The sequence below is a fragment of the Haemorhous mexicanus genome, chromosome 18 (assembly GCF_027477595.1).
Source record: "Haemorhous mexicanus isolate bHaeMex1 chromosome 18, bHaeMex1.pri, whole genome shotgun sequence".
In the NCBI taxonomy this organism is placed as follows: Eukaryota; Metazoa; Chordata; class Aves; order Passeriformes; family Fringillidae; genus Haemorhous; species Haemorhous mexicanus.
In genome coordinates, this window is record NC_082358.1 from 15,446,282 (window position 1) to 15,465,571 (window position 19,290).

A 19,290-nucleotide genomic window follows, 5' to 3' on the forward strand; every position below is an offset into this window, starting at 1 on the left:
TCAGTGACACCGGCTCCGGGGGGATGGGGGAGGTGTTACTGCATCATTAGAGTTATTGCAATTAGCAAAGCATCAGCAAAGAGCTCTGGGTTCTCTCACACCTTCACCCAAATTCTGTCATGGTGGGCTCTGAGCTGGGGCAAGGAGAAGGCATGGGGCAATGCTTTGGGGAGGACAGACTGCATTTAAACTGCAGAGTGCTGAACCTCTGCTGGGTTTGATCCAGAGCTAGCAGAGACAATAGCTTTATTCAGGATTTCCCAGCATTTTGCATCAAGGAAGAAATGTTCTTGTGTATGTCTGGGTGCTGGGAGTGGCTGAGCTCAATTCAGCAGAGTGATGGAACAGATGCTTCAGCTTGGGTCCACACAAGTCCCACTGAAATCTGTGAGACTTAAACACATGCTCAGGCTGTTTGTCAGAGCCTGCTGGGAGTGCTCAACACACCGTGTGTGCTCAGGCTTCCCTGCCTGGCAGCCAGGGCTGTCCTGGGGCTGTCCTGGGGCTGGGGGCAGCCAGGGCTGTCCTGGGGCTGTCCTGGGGCTGGGGAAGCTCTGGGGCAGCCAGGGCTGTCCTGGGGCTGTCCTGGGGCTGGGGAAGCTCTGGGGCAGCCAGGGCTGTCCTGGGGCTGTCCTGGGGCTGGGGAAGCCAGGGCTGTCCTGGGGCTGTCCTGGGGCTGGGGGCAGCCAGGGCTGTCCTGGGGCTGGGGAGGGGCTGGGGCAGCCAGGGCTGTCCTGGGGCTGTCCTGGGGCTGGGGGCAGCCAGGGCTGTCCTGGGGCTGTCCTGGGGCTGGGGAAGCTCTGGGGCAGCCAGGGCTGTCCTGGGGCTGTCCTGGGGCTGGGGAAGCCAGGGCTGTCCTGGGGCTGTCCTGGGGCTGGGGGCAGCCAGGGCTGTCCTGGGGCTGGGGAGGGGCTGGGGCAGCCAGGGCTGTCCTGGGGCTGTCCTGGGGCTGGGGGCAGCCAGGGCTGTCCTGGGGCTGTCCTGGGGCTGGGGAGGGGCTGGGGGCAGCCAGGGCTGTCCTGGGGCTGGGGAGGGGCTGGGGCAGCCAGGGCTGTCCTGGGGCTGTCCTGGGGCTGTCCTGGGGCTGGGGAAGCTCTGGGGCAGCCAGAGCTGTCCTGGGGCTGTCCTGGGGCTGGGGAAGCTCTGGGGCAGCTAGGGCTGTCCTGGGGCTGTCCTGGGGCTGGGGAAGCTCTGGGGCAGCCAGGGCTGTCCTGGGGCTGTCCTGGGGCTGGGGAGGGTCTGGGGGCAGCCAGGGCTGTCCTGGGGCTGTCCTGGGGCTGGGGAAGCTCTGGGGCAGCCAGGGCTGTCCTGGGGCTGTCCTGGGGCTGTCCTGGGGCTGGGGAGGGTCTGGGGGCAGCCAGGGCTGTCCTGGGGCTGTCCTGGGGCTGTCCTGGGGCTGGGGAAGCTCTGGGGCAGCCCTGCTGCACAGATCTGTCCCTGACTGTGTCTCTGAGGGACTGTGTGAGAGCTGCCAGCTCTTTTTTCCTCCACCTGTCAGACACTGCTGGCTCTGCCTTCCAGGTGCAGAAGGCTCTGCTTCACCCAACTTCTCCAGTCACCCAGCCCTGCCCTGCTCTATTTTCAGTACCAATGAATCTCCTGTAGACATCCCCTTTGTCACAGCCTGTTCCTCAGCTTCTAGCTCCATAGATTCTTCTCTGTTCCAAATGTAATTGCTCTTCATCCTTTTTTCCTGCTGTCTGGAACCATAGCTCATCATCCTACACTTCTCATTATCTTAATTAAACCAGGGCAAGTCAAGGGCCTGTTTTATAACCTGACATTACCCTGTACATTTTTTTTAGCTCAGAAGATGTGAATTAGTGCTGAGATATCTTCTTGGAGGAAATTGGCACCTCAGCTGCCTCAGTCTGCAGTACTCTGCTTGTCTGAGGAGGGCTGAGTGAAAAACTGAGCTGAGCAGCCTGATGTGCCCCCTCCCACCAGGTAAAACCAGTCTTCTCCACAGCAATCCCTCCTGCTGCCTCTGGTGCTCCTGCTCTGGGAATTGTGTGTTGCAAACCACTGGATCTGTTTCCTTATTTGATTCAGTTTGATGTGAAGTCTGTTTGACCCTGCTCGTGTTGTGGCTGATGCTTGGTTTGTTGGTTTTATCTGACGTTCCAGGTGTGTCTGCCGGGCAGCTGCAGCACCCAGGAGCTGAGAGGGCTGAGAGCCATCCCCAGCAAGAGAGAGGAGGGAGAGAGAAGGGAGGCAATACCCTTAGCACATCTGTTTGTGATCTTATTGCACTGAAATTCACCTTTAAAATCCCGTGTAAAGGAGATGTTAGCTCCAGGAGAAAACACCTGACTACTCTGATTTTACAGAGAAGCAAGAGATTCAGGTGATGTTAGGCATTATTTCATTACTTAACACTGGCAGAATTTTTTCTTTGTTTTATTCTGAAGTGAAAATATATTTTTAAAACTTGCCTTCCCCCATGCTGTCTGACTACTGCAAGACATTCAGCAATATTAGCAAAGCTGATGGCTGCTAAATGACCTTATTTCCCACAGTAATGAGCTGCATTTAATAATGAATTCAACATCATTAACCAGGGAAGTTTTTGGTGAATGCTTCTTTAGTGTCATAGTGCAGCAATTATCACGGGGTGAATAGCTCATCTCTGTCCAGCTGCACTGTTTCCATTTTTTGGAGGAGCAGTAAAATCCCTCTGGTGCAGGAGGGCCAGTAACATCAAATGACACCGAGTGAGGTTTAACAAGGGCCTCTGTTCCTTGTGCAGACCACAGCTGAGATGCTCAGTCCTGCTCCACCCTGTTTCTGTGCCTGCACGGCCCAGCTAGCCTGGCTGTGTTCCTGCAGTCAATGAGAGTCCCTCTCACCAAGATCTAACTCATAGGCACATGAAGTTTCTTTATTAAAAATTGATACATACAATTAAAGATAAAAGATGATAGTGGAAGCAATGAAGCTGTTTGGTATTTGCAGTTTTTGTTACACTTCTCCATTCCTCAGTAATGAGACCTTGCAGACTTCTTCATCATGTGCAGTTTTGGGTCATATTCACAAAAACACAGTTTGATAGTCTTCCAAAAAGTCTTCCCCTTAAATTACTGTTGAAATACAACATATTTCAGACAGCAGCTCCTCAGGTTTGTACTCTGTGTGTTGTTCAGCAGGGATCCCACTGCCTCCAGCAGCTCCTGGCACAGGCAGCTGCAGCAGAGCCCAGCACAGTGCCCAGTGCATGGCTGGGGATGGGGATGCACATGTGGGGCTGAACTGAGGTGCAAACACCCCGGACAGCTGCAGCTCCAGGCTGGCCACAGCCATGAGCAAGCTGTTGGTAAAGCACCAGCAGAGGGTCACACCATTGCACAGATCACTGGCCAGACTCCAGCTGGTGTCCAGGAGGGAAGGTGGCACCTTGCTGATCCTGTTTGAGGGACCTGTTGGGAGCTGGGTGCTGTGGTGGGCCAGGGGTTCTCCCCCTGGGCACTGGAGCTGCTCTGCCCCCAGTCTGTGCCATGCTCAGGTCAGTGCAGGCATGTGCAGGAATGCTGGAGCTGTTCTGCAGCGTGCCCCCACTGCAGGAACAGCTGGGAATATCTCCATCCTCCTGAGCTCCCCAGGAGCACCAGGGCACATCTCCATCCATCTCCATCCTCCTGAGCTCCCCAGAGCACCAGGGCTCATCTCCATCCATCTCCATCCTCCAGTGTTCCCCAGGAGCACCAGGGCACATCTCCATCCTCCTGAGCTCCCAGAGCACCAGGGCACATCTCCATCCATCTCCATCCTCCTGAGCTCCCCAGAGCACCAGGGCACATCTCCATCCATCTCCATTCTCCTGAGCTCCCCAGAGCACCAGGGCACATCTCCATCCTCCTGAGCTCCCCAGAGCACCAGGGCACATCTCCATCCATCTCCATCCTCCTGAGCTCCCCAGGAGCACCAGGGCACATCTCCATCCATCTCCATCCCCCTGTGCCTGTCACCCACCCAGCAGTGCAGGGACCAGCCTGGGCACAGGGTCACTCAGGGCCTCTGCCCAGCTGGGGAGCTCCTGCCAAGGCTGCCCAGCTGAGCCCTGGGGGCTCTGTCAAACACCCTGAGCAGGAGCCAGTGCCACCAGCGAGGGCTGAGCTCCTTCTCCTGCCTGCTCCGTGATCAAAATATTTACAGCTCTGTGAGTGGGGCTGGCAGCAGCCCCAAAACTTTGCTCTTGATAGTAAATGTCACATTTAATATTGATGGTGTGGGCTACTCAAGTCACACTTGGATGAGTTAACCACGGGAATGACATCTATAATAGGAAACTCCTAAAATGTGAGCTCCCTTACATGCACACATGGCTTCTTTTTTATAAAGACAGAAATCTAAGCAATCCAACACAATTGCACGGATGCTGTTTGCTGTTGTATGACCAGGAGAAGTCACCTGCAGTCCAGGTTATTATTGACCTTGGCAGTGCATGGCCTGCAGCCTGGTGGGCACGGAGGGGCTGTCCTACACCCCACAGGGAGCAGAGCAGCACAGGGACCCTGCCCTGCCAGACCCAGCTCTGCTCCCTCTGCTCCCTGGGCAGTGTCCCCACGTGTCCCCTTGGTGAGACACAGCCTGCCAGAGGATTTTCTCTTGGCTGTGCACTGAGGTGGAAGTCAGAGGCTTCACAGGGATGCAGGGCAGCACTGAGACACTGAGAACCAGTTGGGTCTGCACTTTCACACCCCTGACAAACAGCAGGGAGAGCAGCACAGTGACTTTGTCGTGTTCTGTGGGCACTCACCATGAAGGAGACTCTGTACATTACCAATAGTACTGAAACAAGTAAATATAAAGTTACACAGACCATCAGCATTACAGCTTGACTTAAAAGGGTTTTCTGATTATTGGGAGATAAGTTCTCTACTGGGGTGTCTTGGTGCAGCTGCTGGCTGTTCACAGGAAGTCTGCCCCTTGCCCAGACCAGCTGTCAGCTCCACTGGCTGCTGTGTTGATCCAGTCACTGAATGTTACTGTGGTACTCCACACCCCACTGCATGATGCTCACAGTTACTCTGGAGTGCAGTAAAAACGGTTGGTTGTGGACCCCAAACATCCATTTTGGGTACCCAGAGCAGACAGGAAGGCTCTGTGGGGAGGACTGTTGTGCACTAGGAATGACTGCTTCTCTAGAAAGGGTTGGAAACGGGGTCCCACCCAAACTGCTCTGTGAGAGGGATTTCTGCTTGGCCCTCGGCCAGCTCACAAGAGTCCAAGTGAGTGCACCTACTGGACGTTAAGTTGCAGAAAACCAATGGTTTTCTGTTGGAAATCTACAGTTAGGTTGGAGAAAACCTAGAGAAAATACAATATTCTGTTATTCTTCTTGGCCTGGCAACTCATCCTGCTCCCATGGCAGGCAACTCTTCTGGTCAGTGCTGCACCACTGACACATCTGTGATTAACACCTACCTCAGGTACAAGAAACAGTAATTATTTGTACTTTTTACCTCTGTGGTGTCTCTTAGCACATCTGCCAAAGCCTGCCCTGACTCATACCTCCACCTAAGCCAGGCAAACCAACCTTTCTGAGCCATAGCTATTAACCTTCTCTCACAGATGAAGAAACTGCACAAAGAGAATAAATTATTTACCCAAGGTCATAGAACAAATCCAAAATGCCATAATGGGGAAAAGGACTCAGACACCTAATCCAGTTAGTGTGCTTTAACAGTGAGTGCTGTTCCTCCCCACTGGGACTGACTCTCCCCATCCATTCCCTCATTCCTCCCCACTGGGACTGACTCTCCCCAAGCATTCCCTCCTTCCTCCCCACTGGGACTGACTCTCCACAGCCATTCCCTCCTTCCTCCCCACTGGGACTGACTCTCCCCAGGCATTCCCTCCTTCCCACCCTGCCATGCCCTTTGTCATTTGGTTCCTGTGTCACTGTGCACACTGATGTGCTCAGTCTCAGTGTAGGTTTGTCTTCAACTCTTTAGCAGTCTAAATGCAAATTACACAGTTGTGCTGAGGTGCTGATTTATACTAATTTGTGCTCTGTTTTGCATTGGGAAGAGCTGACAGACTACAGCTTTCTTTAACCTTTCTAATGACAGGGTTTTAAAAGCCTGTTCTGTGAAGGAGTGGGACTGATTGTTTCATCAGCCTAAACTGTGGCTGAGATGAGCTTGGTCTGTGAACACAGCAAAGCCCTTCAGTCTCTAGTTGTCCTGATGGCCTTGCAAAGGGCCCTTCTGCCTGTAATCAAGTTTGGAAGTGTCAAAAGCAAGTACTGCATCAACATGGGCATCAGCAGTGTCTGAGTTAATTCCTTGCATGGAGTGAGTGAGCCTTGTCCCAGGGCAAAATGTGCTCTGTGCTGCTGGAGTTCACAGGCAAATGTACCACAGTCACTTGAAGCATTATCAATGAAGAAAGAAAATACATTAACAAACCACAAAAAAGCTCTGTAGCAGGAGCAAATCAAAAATTAATTTCATGTGCAAGAAAGGGAAACAGCCAAATTATTGCCTGTATATCTTGAAGGTCTTACCATGAAGATCCATCCCTCACCAGATGAAGGAGCAGCCACCAAGCACAGCAGTTAATTTCCTGCAGAGGAAAACAGATGTGGATCCAAAGATCAGAAAGAGTCACTGTAGGGGACAATCCCATGAACCAGGTGTGCTGTGAGATCTCTGGAAAGTCCTTGTCTGGGTTCAGCCTGAGAGCAAGGGCCTCCGTTTTCAGCATCACAGTTAATACCTTTTTGTTTCTCTCAGCAAGTCAAAAGCTTCTAGTGAGAAGCTCTGAAAGGGCTAAAATAATATTTTAAAGTGTTCTTCCTTTCTGTCTTTGCGTCTTGCCTTCGGTGAGAGGAGCTGACCCCTCAGGCTGCAAGGCACAGCAGATGGGGGATTTTCCTTTCCCAAAGACAACAGAGAGTGCAGGGCACAGTGAACCCCTGGGAGGGTGCCCGAGGGCCTGGCTGCCATTCCCTGGCTTCTGAGAGCCACCCAGAGATATGCTGGGAAGGACAATGACATCCTGAGAGCTGCCAAAAAATCACAAGGAACAGCTGGTAAAAATGCTCAGACCTCCCAGTGCCCTTAATGTGCTGTAAACAAATCTGCTTGACTGAAGCCACACACAAGGTGTTGGGAGCCTCGATCTATGGGCTTAATCATTGTCAGTCCCATCCCAGGCATCACAGAGGTAAAGTACATTAGGAACTAAATCCCTGCAGAGGAAATGCTCCCAGTCTTCTCAGGTTGTTGCTGATGTTTCAAAAAGACCAGGGGCTTTTCTGGAATCCTGTAAAGAAAAAGGTGTAATAAAGGCTTTTTTGCCTTGCTTTGGCCAGCCAGACTGCAAGCCAGCAAGCCATCAGCATTGTCACATCCTGTGACATTCCTGCTGCTCACGAAGAGGAATGAAATATTACCACCTTTTGGCTGGGGTTTTTATTGGGGTTTCAGGAACCTACCTTCTGCCATCCACTCCATTTAAGTAATGATGGCCAAAGCCCAGCTCACTTCTCAAAGATTAACAGCTTGCTGGAAATATTTGATTGTCTGAAAACAGAACTGAAGGATGCTGCAGCCTGTTCCCCACTCCCAGGAAAGCCCCTGAGGCCAGGATTGATGCTGTCAATTACAGGATTAAAATCCCAGTGTGTCCCAGTGCAGAGGTGGCTGAATTCCAGTGGAGAGAAAGCAGTTTAGAGCCAAGGACACATGGCTTTGGCAGCAGGATGGAAACTGGCTTAAAGCTGCTGTGAAACCATCATGACATTGTGATGGGATCCTGACATCTTGCAGAGAAGCAGCACTAAATTATTTTGCACTGCTGTTTTCAGCTGTCAGAGGGGCAGCAGGAGCAGGGGGCTCGGGGAAGGTGCTGCTGTGGCTGGTGGCTTGGCCTGGGCATGGCAGCCCAGGGAGCAGGGCTGTGTGGGCAGGGGTGCTTGGGGAGTGTGTCACTGCACACAGGGTGCTTTTCTTCTTACACCATCCTCCTGCTTGCTATCTCCATGCGAGTTTGATCTTTCATTCAGGGCATTAAGGTCAGCAGCAGAGACCTGTTGAATTTGCACCCTGCAAAGCGCCTGGAGTTGCACTTCAATGATCCTGGTGGGTGCCTGCCAACTCAGAATATTCTATGATTAAGTGGTCACTTAAAGAGACCAATTTCACCAGCTCTTTCTGCTCCTCACAGCCTCCCGTGCCCAGCACTAAAGCTCAGCAGCACTGTCAGGTCATTTCTCTCACTGCAAGGTTTGCTCCAGCCTGGCAGGGCAGGGATTAGAGTTTGGACCAGCTCCTCTCGTCACAAACATGTGCTCCAGCCCTCGGGGCATGGCAACAGCCTCTCTTTCTCCCTTTTTTCCTATGGGAAAGGCCTGCCCTGGTGTAGGTGTCCACCTCCTGGAGGTTCCAGGGCCTGCCTTTTACGGAGATGTGTAGCTCTGCCCGGCCCGGGCTGGGGCTGCTCTCAGGTCTGTGATCCCATTCCTCAGGCATTTAACTCTTTGCCCGTGGAACACAGCAGGTACAGCCTGGAGCTGAGGCTGTCCAGGAGGGACAGGGCCGAGCTCAGGGCCCGGGGGACGCTGGGCTGGGTGAGGAGTTCACTCCCACAGCAGGTGGGTGCCAGGGGAGCCAGAGCCCCACTGCCTGTGCAGGGCTGGCCCTCCAGCCCCCCGCTGCACCTCTTAATTCAAGTGGTGACTCACAGCCTGGAACAATTAGGTAGATGTCATATGCAGCTAGTGAGTGGTATTTTTCAGTGTTCATTTTACTTATTGTATTGTATTATATTATATTTTGATTTATAATTATATATACAGTGCATTCCTTTCCTGGGCTCCAGGCATCCTTGCCAAAATTAAAAAGTACAGTTAGCAAAACTAAAGCCAGCAGAAGCTCAGAGCTCTCTGTGAGAAACAACCAGTCAGGGCAACTCTTTTTTTTCTGCCAGTTCTTCATATACTGTCTATTCTCCTTGCATTTCCCTCCTATGAACCTCAGCATGAGGAGAGCAGCCCCTGCACCAGGCTCTTGGCCCCACAACAGCAGTGCAGAGAGCAACAGCTCCAACTCATTCTTCAGACCCAGGAGCAGCCTTTGTTAATATTTCTAAGTAGTCCAAATACTTCTGCATTGTACTCCTGGAGCTTTTACTGCTGGGAGGAATTGTGTGTAGTCCTTAGGGGGGATCTGCAAGTGCTGGTGAGAAGGGGTGCAGTGAGGCACCATCCCCCTGGTCTCTGTAAGCCCTTCTTGTGCAGGAAATTCAGTTTGCTGTGAGCAGGATTGTGGGGGGGCTAGGATGGGATTTCTGGAGAGTAGAGGTGGCAGCAATGTGTTCTCAAGGTTAATCACACTTGACTGTATGCAAATAGCTATTGCCCACTACACAGTGATCAGAACCTCAGGGACAAATTTCTGCCACTGGATGTGCACAATGGGATCTTTAGGATCTAGGGGGTTTTAGGTTTGCAGAATGAGCAGGGATGAGGTGGTGGAACAGGCAGGGCATGGTTGGCCCTGGGTGTTTGCCAGGCCAAGGGCAGACCCTGCTGTGCTGTCCCTGTGGTGCCCCTGAGGACAAAGTCACCTGCGGGGGGAACGTCCTATTGCTCCCACCTCTCCTGCTCATCCTCAGCCTAAGCAGACCAGGAGAACTCCAAGGACTGGCATTACCTTGCCATGTGAAATACACTGAGGAAGCCCCTGGGTTTTGCTGGATTTTGCAGTTTGGGAACATTTGTACTTGGGCTGGAGGTGGGTCGTGCCAGGACAGCAGCTGGCAAAGCTGAGAGCAGAGGGCTGGTCCCTCACCCTGGACTTGGTGCTTCAGGCACAGCTTCTCTTCTCACCAGTCACTGCTGGGCACAGGAGGTCACTCTTGCCATGGGTTCATGTGCTAGGGAGAGCTTTGCTTTCTCTGGGACAGATTTAGACTCTCATTTAATAAGCACAATTATAGCTGCTGTTTTGGTGTGTTGATGAAGCTTCCAGATGGCTAATTGTGTGTCTTGAAGGAAAAAAGAAACTCAGCATCTGATGTATCCAAATCCAACAGAGAACAATACCTCTGGCTCTGGGACCACCAGATTCCTCATTTTAAAAAATAGATGTTGCTTTTGTTGTGGTATAATGGCTTAAGAATTTACCCCTAGAGCAACTGAGACAGGAATATAAGAGGCATGTGAGGATTTCTGTGGCCCACGTGGGAGGATGCTCTGGTTAGTGCAGTGACCCCTGGACTGTCCAGCAGGCAGGCAGCTGCATTCCTGGTGCAGGTGCTGCACAGGTGGAGATCTGCCTGACCACAGTGGGAGGATGAGCAGTGCAGGTGTGAGGGGGCAGGGACACCCTCCCTGCACTGCTGCCCTGCCCTGGCAGCTCCCAAGCTCTTTCCAGCCCAGCCCAGGCTCCTTTCCTGCCTGCAGTGGCTGTGTCTCACAGTCTGCTCTGCTGGTTATACTGGTTTAACACGGCTTTTGGCTGCCCAGAGGATTGGCAGTGTTGTTGCCTAGTAAAGTCAGTTTGTGAAACTGTTTTCTAGTTTTCTTTGTTCATGGTTTTTCTGAGCAGACTGGGCAATAAATTGATACAATTTTTACTGGTAAGATAAAATATTTCTAATAATTTTGCTGATAAAAAGCCCCCTGCCAATAGTTATTTAAAGACCTCCTTGCTGAGACTTCAGTTACTCAGAAATTTGTATTATCTCAGTTTATATAAAGCTGAAACCCAGCACTGGCTTTGCTTACAGGATGGTTGGCTCTGGGTCAGGGGTGGTTTTGGAAAGGAGACAGAACCTGGTGGGCAGGTGGCAGTGCTTGAGAGGGCAGTGGCCACCTCGCAGGGGTGCAGCAGCAGGAGCTGCACTGTCTGAGGTGCCCCTGTGTCACAGCAGCAGGCTCCAAGGTGGAGGCCAGGGCTGGCCCTGCAGTGCCCAGGTGTGACAGCACCTGCATGTCAGAGAGAGGTGTCACAGCCCCCCTTCACTGCATCTTCTGGTCTGTGTCTGGAAGCAAAAATAGTGGTGCTCTCCCCAGCCTCGGTGTGCTCAGGGTCCTGCCAGGCTGACTGCACTCAGCAGCCCCCTCTGAGCCCTGCCCCTGCTCCAAGCAGGACCTGGGGGGTGCTCCCACCCACTGACCACTGCCCAGCCCACAGGAACCTGTGCTGCCTCTTCACAGGGCTGCAGCTCCCATAATTACTGAGCTGGGAAGTTAATTAATCCCTTCATTATACGGAAATTATAGCGATCAGAGTTTTTATAACTTAACCATGACCTAAGGGTCCTTCCAGCCTGTGTTCTTCCAGAAAGTCCCTCTGGTGTGGGGCAGTGCAGAGGAGCAGTGGCTGTGCTGCACCAAGGCTTTGGCTGGCCCTTGTGAGCTGGCACGGGCTGTCCCCTCACCCCAGACTGCCCTCAGGGCATTGCCCAGCTTGGCTCTGTGCTTGCCACCGGCCCAGCCTGGTCCCAAGGAGCCAGCCAGCCTTTTATTGCACTGCTAGTGTCAGCGTGCATAAACCATGCTCCTTCTAAGGCACCACAACTCCTGACAGCGACAGTGCTGTAAATAAAGCAGCTAACGCAGATGCTAATATTAATTCTCATGACCCAGTTGTGCTTCACTAATAGTATCTGGGTTACCAGCCAGCCCAGACAAGAGCACAAATATTTAGCCTGTCTCAGTCTGTCACACCAAAAAAGCAAGCATTTGAAGACACTAATTTCTAGAGCTACATGTCAAATGTGCCCTCCATTAGCCAAAGGCAGAAGGAAGCTCTGAAAAAGTCACAGAAATCCACATTTAGTGGTGGTGAGCAGTTAAGGTATGCTGGCCATGCACAGGGTGATGCCAGCAGCTCAGGCTGTGCTGCAAATGTGCTGTGACATCCTCGGGTCAGGGCTGGTCCTGTCCAGGCCTGCATCACACAGAGTGCCACTGCAGGGAGACATGTGCTGTGTGCAGGGCTGAGAGCTGTGTTGGGCTTTTTACAGCAATGTTTAAGACTTTAGTTAGCAACGTTAAGATTTCAGGATAATCATCCATTTAGCCCTCTCCAGCTGCAGCTGCTCTCTCCTTGGTCATCCCTTTGGTTTCTGCCCAGGAAAGCTCCGTGATATTCAGCTTTTCTGGAGGCATTCAAAGACTGTCAGGTGTGAAAAGCTTTTGGGAGAAACATGGATGTTGTCATCCAGCCTCATGCAGCTGGAATGAAGCAGCTAGGCCATTCCAAGCTGTCTTGACACCGTGGCACAGCCAGAGGCAGCTGTTCAGGCACCAGGGCTGCTGCACCCCAGCTGTCTCGATTGGCTGTAGGAGCAATGCTGCTTCTTTACACCAGAAGGGCCAGGCTCACGGCCTCGCTGATCAGCACCAGGCCTCTTTATCCTCACAGCCGTGCAACAAAAATGCAGAAGTGTGTGAGCAGCCTTCAGCCTTGGCCCAGCTGTTTGCAAGGGCAGAGGTACTGCCATGGGTGTGTGGGCATGGACTGGGGCTGTCACAGAGAATTAGCAGGACAGCTCTTCCTGCAAAGAACTCGATGCATTTCCTCGAACCAGCTGAGTGAAGCCAGGGGACAGCCAGGGGTGTGTGGGGGACAGGTGTTTGTGTTTTCTATCATAACGTGACCCTGCTGCTGCACAGAGGCAGAACTGAGCTGCTCGCAGCGGGCCTGGAGGCTTAATTAGGCTCCTGGTGCTCTGTAAAGTTCACTCCACTGCTCGGTGGAGGACAGTTTAGGATAAGCTAACAGGATTACTGCTGCTATATACAGCTGCCTAAGCCAGGAAGTGCTGGTAATGGGCCTTTACCCAGTAGGAAAATCGTTTCAGAGGATGCTTTTTATAACCCAGTTACGCAGGCTGTGAGAGCTGGGAAGGGTGTCCTGAGCCCCAGCCAGCCCAGGTGAGCCCTGAGGGACAGCACGTGTCTGTCACACCGGGCTTTGCCACTGACAGCCGCAGCCAGTGCCTGCTGCACCGTGTCCTGAGCTCTGGCTCAGCCGGTGCCAAGTGCTCCATGAGGAATTTCTGCCTGGGAAGGCCACGCTGGGATCCCCTCCTGCTCTGAGCAAGGAGCTTCTCCCCACTGGCCCCAGCCACTACAGCGTTTGAATGATGGATCTTATAAATGCTGTATTTTTAACACGGAAGTGGTCAGTGATGTTTGGGAGGAGGAGGCAGCTGTTCCAGATGTCGGGAGCACCCTGGCTAGCAGGGGCACCGCGTGGCTGGGCAGGGAGCCGGGCTCGGGGCAGCCCCGCACGCTGCCTCTCCCGGGCTCCCAGCCCCGCTCGGGGGTGGGGTCGTGTCACCGAGGAGCAGAGGCAGAGCTGAGCTCGGAGCGAGCATCCCCACTGATGCGGCTCCGGGGCTGCTTTCCTTGTCCCTGCCTGTTCCGCAGCTGCAGGTAATTCACAGATAAAACAATCGGCGCTTACACGCACACAGACGGGTAGGAGCTAGTCTTAATCTTTCCAAATCCCTTAATATACCTTCTGTATACAGTTTGGAACTTGTAGATTTAGCCTGATAGATTGATTTCATGCACTATCTCAATGGAAAATGACAGTAGTAACTGCGTTCTTCTTTTATGTTACTTTTTGCCCTGAGCTGCTGCAGAGCGCTGAGCTGGGGCCTGTCTGCCCTGGGCACCGCAGCACTGGGGGCAGACCAGCTCCCCTGATTGAGTCTGGTGCTCTTGTCTGGATTGTATAAAGCCTGAGATGTGGTACAGCCTTAGGAGAATTTGGCCAAATCACTGCATATGCACTTGAGCATATGTTATAACCAATCAGTTGGAATGGTTGTAGTTATTTTTCACAACTCCCCCAAAATGGAGAAAATGGATGAGAATTGAGTGGGTCATGTGGATTGACAGGGGAAGCTGCTATGACAGTTTGAGACAGATGACTCAGGGTTTTTGCTTTATGGTTTTCTGCATTTCACCACCAGGAATTTCCAAGGGGTTCTCCAGTAAAAGCAGGCAGGCAAAAATACAGACTCGCCTCATTAGCCATCCCACAGTGAACCGTGCTGCTGTCCCTGAGCTCTCCTCTCCTCCCCAGCCCTGCCAGCACCCATGCCACACTGAGCTGGCCCCGAGCTGGCCCTGGGCTGGCCCTGTCAGCTGTGCCCCGAGCTGTCCCCAGGCTAGCCCTGAGCTGTCCCCCCAAGCTGTCCCTCTGAGCTGTCCCCCCAGGCTGTCTCGGGGTGTCTGGCTCCCCTTTCCTGCGGGGACAGCGATGCTGGTTACTCTCACAGAGCCCAGGAGAACTTGGCAGCCTCTCCCCAGAGCTGCAGAGCTCCCGGCTGTGTTTGGACACAGGCCTTGCATCTCACGATGCTGTGACTTCACTACCAAGCAAAGCCTTCTACATTTCTTGCCTTCGCCTTCAGAAGAAAAAATGTTTCCACTGCGTAAAGCAAGCCATGGCCAACCCGGACTATTGTTTGGTATATGTTTTTATGTCCCTTTTAATAATATACATGTCAACTCTGCCATTTCCCATCTGTTAGAAAATGCCTGGATTTACACATTACCTCATTAGTCTTACTGTCTATCTGGCAGTTTTTCCATCCTACCGGCTTGTCACTCCTTTTACATCACTGATTAAATCATTTGCTTAGGCCATTAGCCACGAGGCTTAGTGTTTTTATCCTCCTGGCTCCATAGGAGGTGATGGGAGAGGGCTGAGAAAGGGGGAATAATTGAACTTTTAAGCCTCAAGCTGGGGATATCAGAATAGAGAGCACAAGGAACACATTTTATGGTGGCACTGTCACAAGCAACAGCAGAGCTGTGTCTTTGTGTCAAGAAACATTGTGCAGAGTTTCTGTGTTTATTTTTTGGAGCAGCCTGAACCGGGAAGAGAAGCAGCCCAGAAACCTCCCGCGGCAAGCAGAAACAGCTGGCTCTTCTGAAGCTGCTCCCTGTGCAAACGAGTTCGGGGCCGTGCCCCGTGCGGGGGGCAGTCCCGGGGCAGGGCGGGCACGGCTTGGAGCGCAGGGTGGGCACGGCCCGGGGCAGGGCGGGCACGGCCCGGGGCAGGGCGGGCACGGCCCGGGGCAGAGCGGGCACGGCTCGGGGCAGGGCGGGCACGGCCCGGGGCAGAGCGGGCACGTAGAGCCTGGAGCAGAGCGGGCACGGCTCGGAGCGCAGGGTGGGCACGGCTCGGGGCAGGGCGGGCACGGCCCGGGGCAGGGCGGGCACGGCCCGGGGCAGAGCGGGCACGGCTCGGGGCAGGGCGGGCACGGCCCGGGGCAGGGCGGGCACGGCCCGGGGCAGAGCGGGCACGGCCCGGGGCAGGGCGGGCACGGCTTGGAGCGCAGGGTGGGCACGGCTCGGGGCAGGGCGGGCACGGCCCGGGGCAGGGCGGGCACGGCCCGGGGCAGAGCGGGCACGGCTTGGAGCGCAGGGTGGGCACGGCCCGGGGCAGGGCGGGCACGGCTCGGGGCAGGGCGGGCACGGCCCGGGGCAGGGCGGGCACGGCTTGGAGCGCAGGGTGGGCACGGCCCGGGGCAGGGCGGGCACAGCCCGGGCCCACCCCAGTCGGGGCAGCCCTCGGGGCAGCGCTGCCGCTCAGCCCCGGAGCTCCGTGAGGCAGCACGGAGGGAGGCACCAGCCCTGCGCCCGGCCAGGGAAATCCCGGTGCCAGCCCCGGCTGCAGCAGGGGAAGGGACTCGGCACTGAGCGCCGCCGCCTGGGGTCCGTCCGCGTGGGGCTGGCACGGCCCTTCCCTGCCAGAAAAAGAACACAAAAACAGTTATTTTCTTCAGAATAATAACACAGAGAAACAGTAACAAAGCCAAGAACACTGAGATGGTGACGGCAAGAGCCTGGCTTAAATACCCCAAAATAACATCTGCCAGAGCCTGATTTCAAAGCAGCAGCTGCTGCCTGGAATGAAAACACAAAACTTTCCAAACAGTATTAGGAGTGATACTACAAAAAGCAGCTCTTTAATGAAAGCTTTCAGGTGCACAAATACGGCTCTGTGCACACGTGAGAAATTATTTCTACAATTTTTATAAAGTTAATTGATTAGTTTTTCTAGCAGGTTCCTCCAATAGGAGATCAGCTGACCCAGTGACCCACCCTTGGGTCAGGCCCTTGGAGTTGGTCCAGGGGCTTCTTTGCCCCAGTGCTTTCTATGTCTTTTAAGTTCTGGTGAAAAACAAGATTGTCAGAAATTATCTTCTTAAGAATAAACAGATTTTAAAGAATGTGTTAGGGTTAGCTTATTGTGAGAAAAGTCAGGAAAAGTACTAGAAACCATACAACTATAGATTAAAAAGCTACAAGACTACAAATATATGAAAAATATATAAAAAGCTAAAAAATCTTTAGGCATCACAGCCACTGCACTGCAAACACAGAGACTTGGTGATTGTTACTTTTTTCTTCAAAGTATTTTTTTTTAACAATAACACTTACATTTTTGTGTGAGAAACTGTCCAATCCCCTCCAAATTTCCCATTTCTTTTACATCTTCCACTATATTCACATAAAAAGAAATTGGCTGCAGTTGTTTTCTGCAAACAGCAAGTTTGGAAGGGGATACAAGATCCAAGTGGGATTCTGCCGAGCATCCAAACCTGCAGGGAGAAGTCTTGGAAGAGAAAGGTGAGCCCTGCAAGGTGCACTCCAGGGCCCTTCTCCCAGGCTGCCCTTCACAGGGGCTGAGCATGGTCCCACACTGGTTTGAGCTCATTTCTTTGGGAATTAATTTGGTGCAGAGAGGGGAGGTTTTGCAGGCGGTGGCACTGAGAGGACACCCTGTTCTCCAGCCTTTGACAACCCTGTGTTTGTGAGCTCTGCTGAGGCTGCAGCAGTGGCACACCCGGGCTGTGAGGGGGACTGATGGTCCCACTGCGGGGTGCAGAGCCACGGGGAGGGTCCCACATCTGCGCCCCCGCCCAGAGCGGCCTCAGCCCCTGCTCTTGGCAGCTGGGGAGAGCAGCCTCAGCTCTCACCTGACAAAGCCACCCTGCTGTTTGTTGCTGTTTGTGTTAATAATGTTTGGCAATTTTCAAGAGTTGTTTTGTTTGCGAGATTTGAAAGGTAAATTGTCAGGAGCTCAGTGCTCTCCCGTGGAGAACTGAAACAATCCAGGAGCACACAGCTTTGCCGCTGATTTTCTTCCTTTGTGTCTTCATTACCCCTCCCTCTGGCAACTGGGATCTTTAGCAGGTTCGTGGTTTAACTGGAGTTTGGAGCAAAACCTAGAGGTGTAGAAGGGGATGGATTTGATTAAGACATCTTTAAACAGGACCCAACTGCATCTTGCAACCCTTGAATGTAAGCACAGGAAAAGCTGGGACCAGGGCACAATTGCTGCCCAGTTACAGAACTGAAGCAAGTTTTTGGTGTGCCACTAGCCCCAGCACCACAGAGCAGGGGTGCCCCAGGCACTGCTGTTCTTTGACCCTGGCTGGGAGTGTTTTGGTTCCAGCTGATTTCCACTCACCACTGATGTAATTAAATAATCTCTGCCCACTGGATTTTGTTTTTTCAAGTACATGCCTACAATGATCAAAGGATTGTTTTGTGTGGTGGGGTGAGCAAAAGAAGCTCTCAAGGTCAACTCCAAAACAGCCTAAAGACTCTGGGACTCGGATCTGACCTCCAGTAACAGCAGAGAGCCAGGAGAAGATGAGCAGCTCAGGAACTAGAAAATGAAGCTTTTGAAGCCAATAATGCCCTCTGGCAGTGAGCAATCAATTGACAGAGAGAGAGAGAGAGGGTGAACAGGAGTCAGACCCTTCTGCCTGGCTGCAGGAAAGGCAGGACTCTCATAAATAGAAAGCAGCACATTTTCTCCTTGCTCTTTCTTCCCCAGGGGAGAGTGGCCATGGGAACAGACACGCTCCGAGCCCCGTGGGGCAGGGTGTGCAGGAGAGAGCAGACTGACACAACCTGCAGCAGGTTAATTGGCACACATGGCCCCCGTGCCACTGCCCTTAGCCCTCTTGGTTCTTCCAGGACATAAAGGAAAACAATTAGCCAGGATGAGCTGCTGGGAGCAGCCTGGCCCTCAGGACGCCGTGGGAATTGCCAGCTCATTCCTCACTCCCTGTAACACATGGAGAGAGAGCCCTCAGCTGCCAGGGATGCTCATTCACGTCTGTGCCAGACGGCAGCCCTGGAAAGGTTATTCCTAGATCCCTTGATAATTCTTATAAACTTCTTTCCCTGGCATGCTGAGTGGTTTTTCCCGTCTTATTTTGCCTTCTTTAAACAACCCCCAGTTTGGCCTGGACTTGTTTTCCCCCCTCAGCAGTGGGTTTCTCCCTGTGCTGGGCTCACCCTGAGCCTCATTTCCAGCCCAGTCCCACAGCAGGTGACTGTCACCATGGTGCCAGTGAGAGATGCTGGGTCCTGTGGGCAAGTTCAAGCAAGGTTCAGCTTTGCTGTTCCAATATCTGCTGCTATGATAATGAGCCAGTCCAATCAGCTCAAATTAAGGGCTCAGGAGGGCTCAGCCCTTCAGAGAAGTACATTCATGACAAGATTAATTTGTACCACCCAGTGTACAGTGTGGCACCTTCAGAAACCCTGAATTTAAAAAAAAAAAAAAAAAAAAGTAACTGGAAAAAAAAAAAAGTAACTGAAAAATGCACTAAAATCCAGTGAGGTGCATCATTTCCCTCAATCTTCAATGCTGCTCTTTGCTATTCTCTCCTTGGATTAAAATCAGATATACCACCTGCCACTTACAGGAAAGCTTTCTCTTCCCCTCCCCTCTCTGCAATAACCCTTCACTGGAAAGCAGCACACACCTGCATTTTCCAAACAGTTTCAGGGGACTTTTATTAGGGGAAAGTACAAAATATCAGTAAACCAACCACTGAAATTCAAACAGCCCAACCCCTCCAAGAAACAATACAACCCCAGCTCTGCTCCCTGTCACAATGGCCAGTGGGGCTTTGTGCTTCTTTTCCTTCTGTAAATGCACTTTTCAGGGGGATGAGAGCAGAAGGGGCTGCTCTGGGAGGGGCAGGTGCTGTTGCTGCCCTGCCTGGGCTGTGTGGGGCTGCTGGGATGCAGGGATGCAGGAGAGGCTGGCAAAGCTTTTGGTGGGAGAGCAAGGGCTGCCCAAGCTGGGGTTTATCCCCTGTGCTTGGTTCTTGTGTCCATGTCCAGAACTCAGCAAGCATGGAGTGAATATTCCCAGACTGCCAGCGAACACTTCAAAGAGTTTGAGCATTTTCTGAGCTCAAATTGAATTTAAAAAAACCTCAAAAGCAACATAACAATAAACAAACAAAAAAGAAAAGAAAAAAAAAAGAAGGAAGAAAAGG

General features: G+C 52.7%; 1 protein-coding gene across 1 annotated transcript in view; it reads left to right on the plus strand.

The window, feature by feature from the left end:
• KCNB1 (potassium voltage-gated channel subfamily B member 1) overlaps positions 1-19,290 on the plus strand; it is a 100,035-nt gene that overhangs the window by 68,017 nt on the left and 12,728 nt on the right. The gene's annotated exons all lie outside the window — the stretch shown is intronic.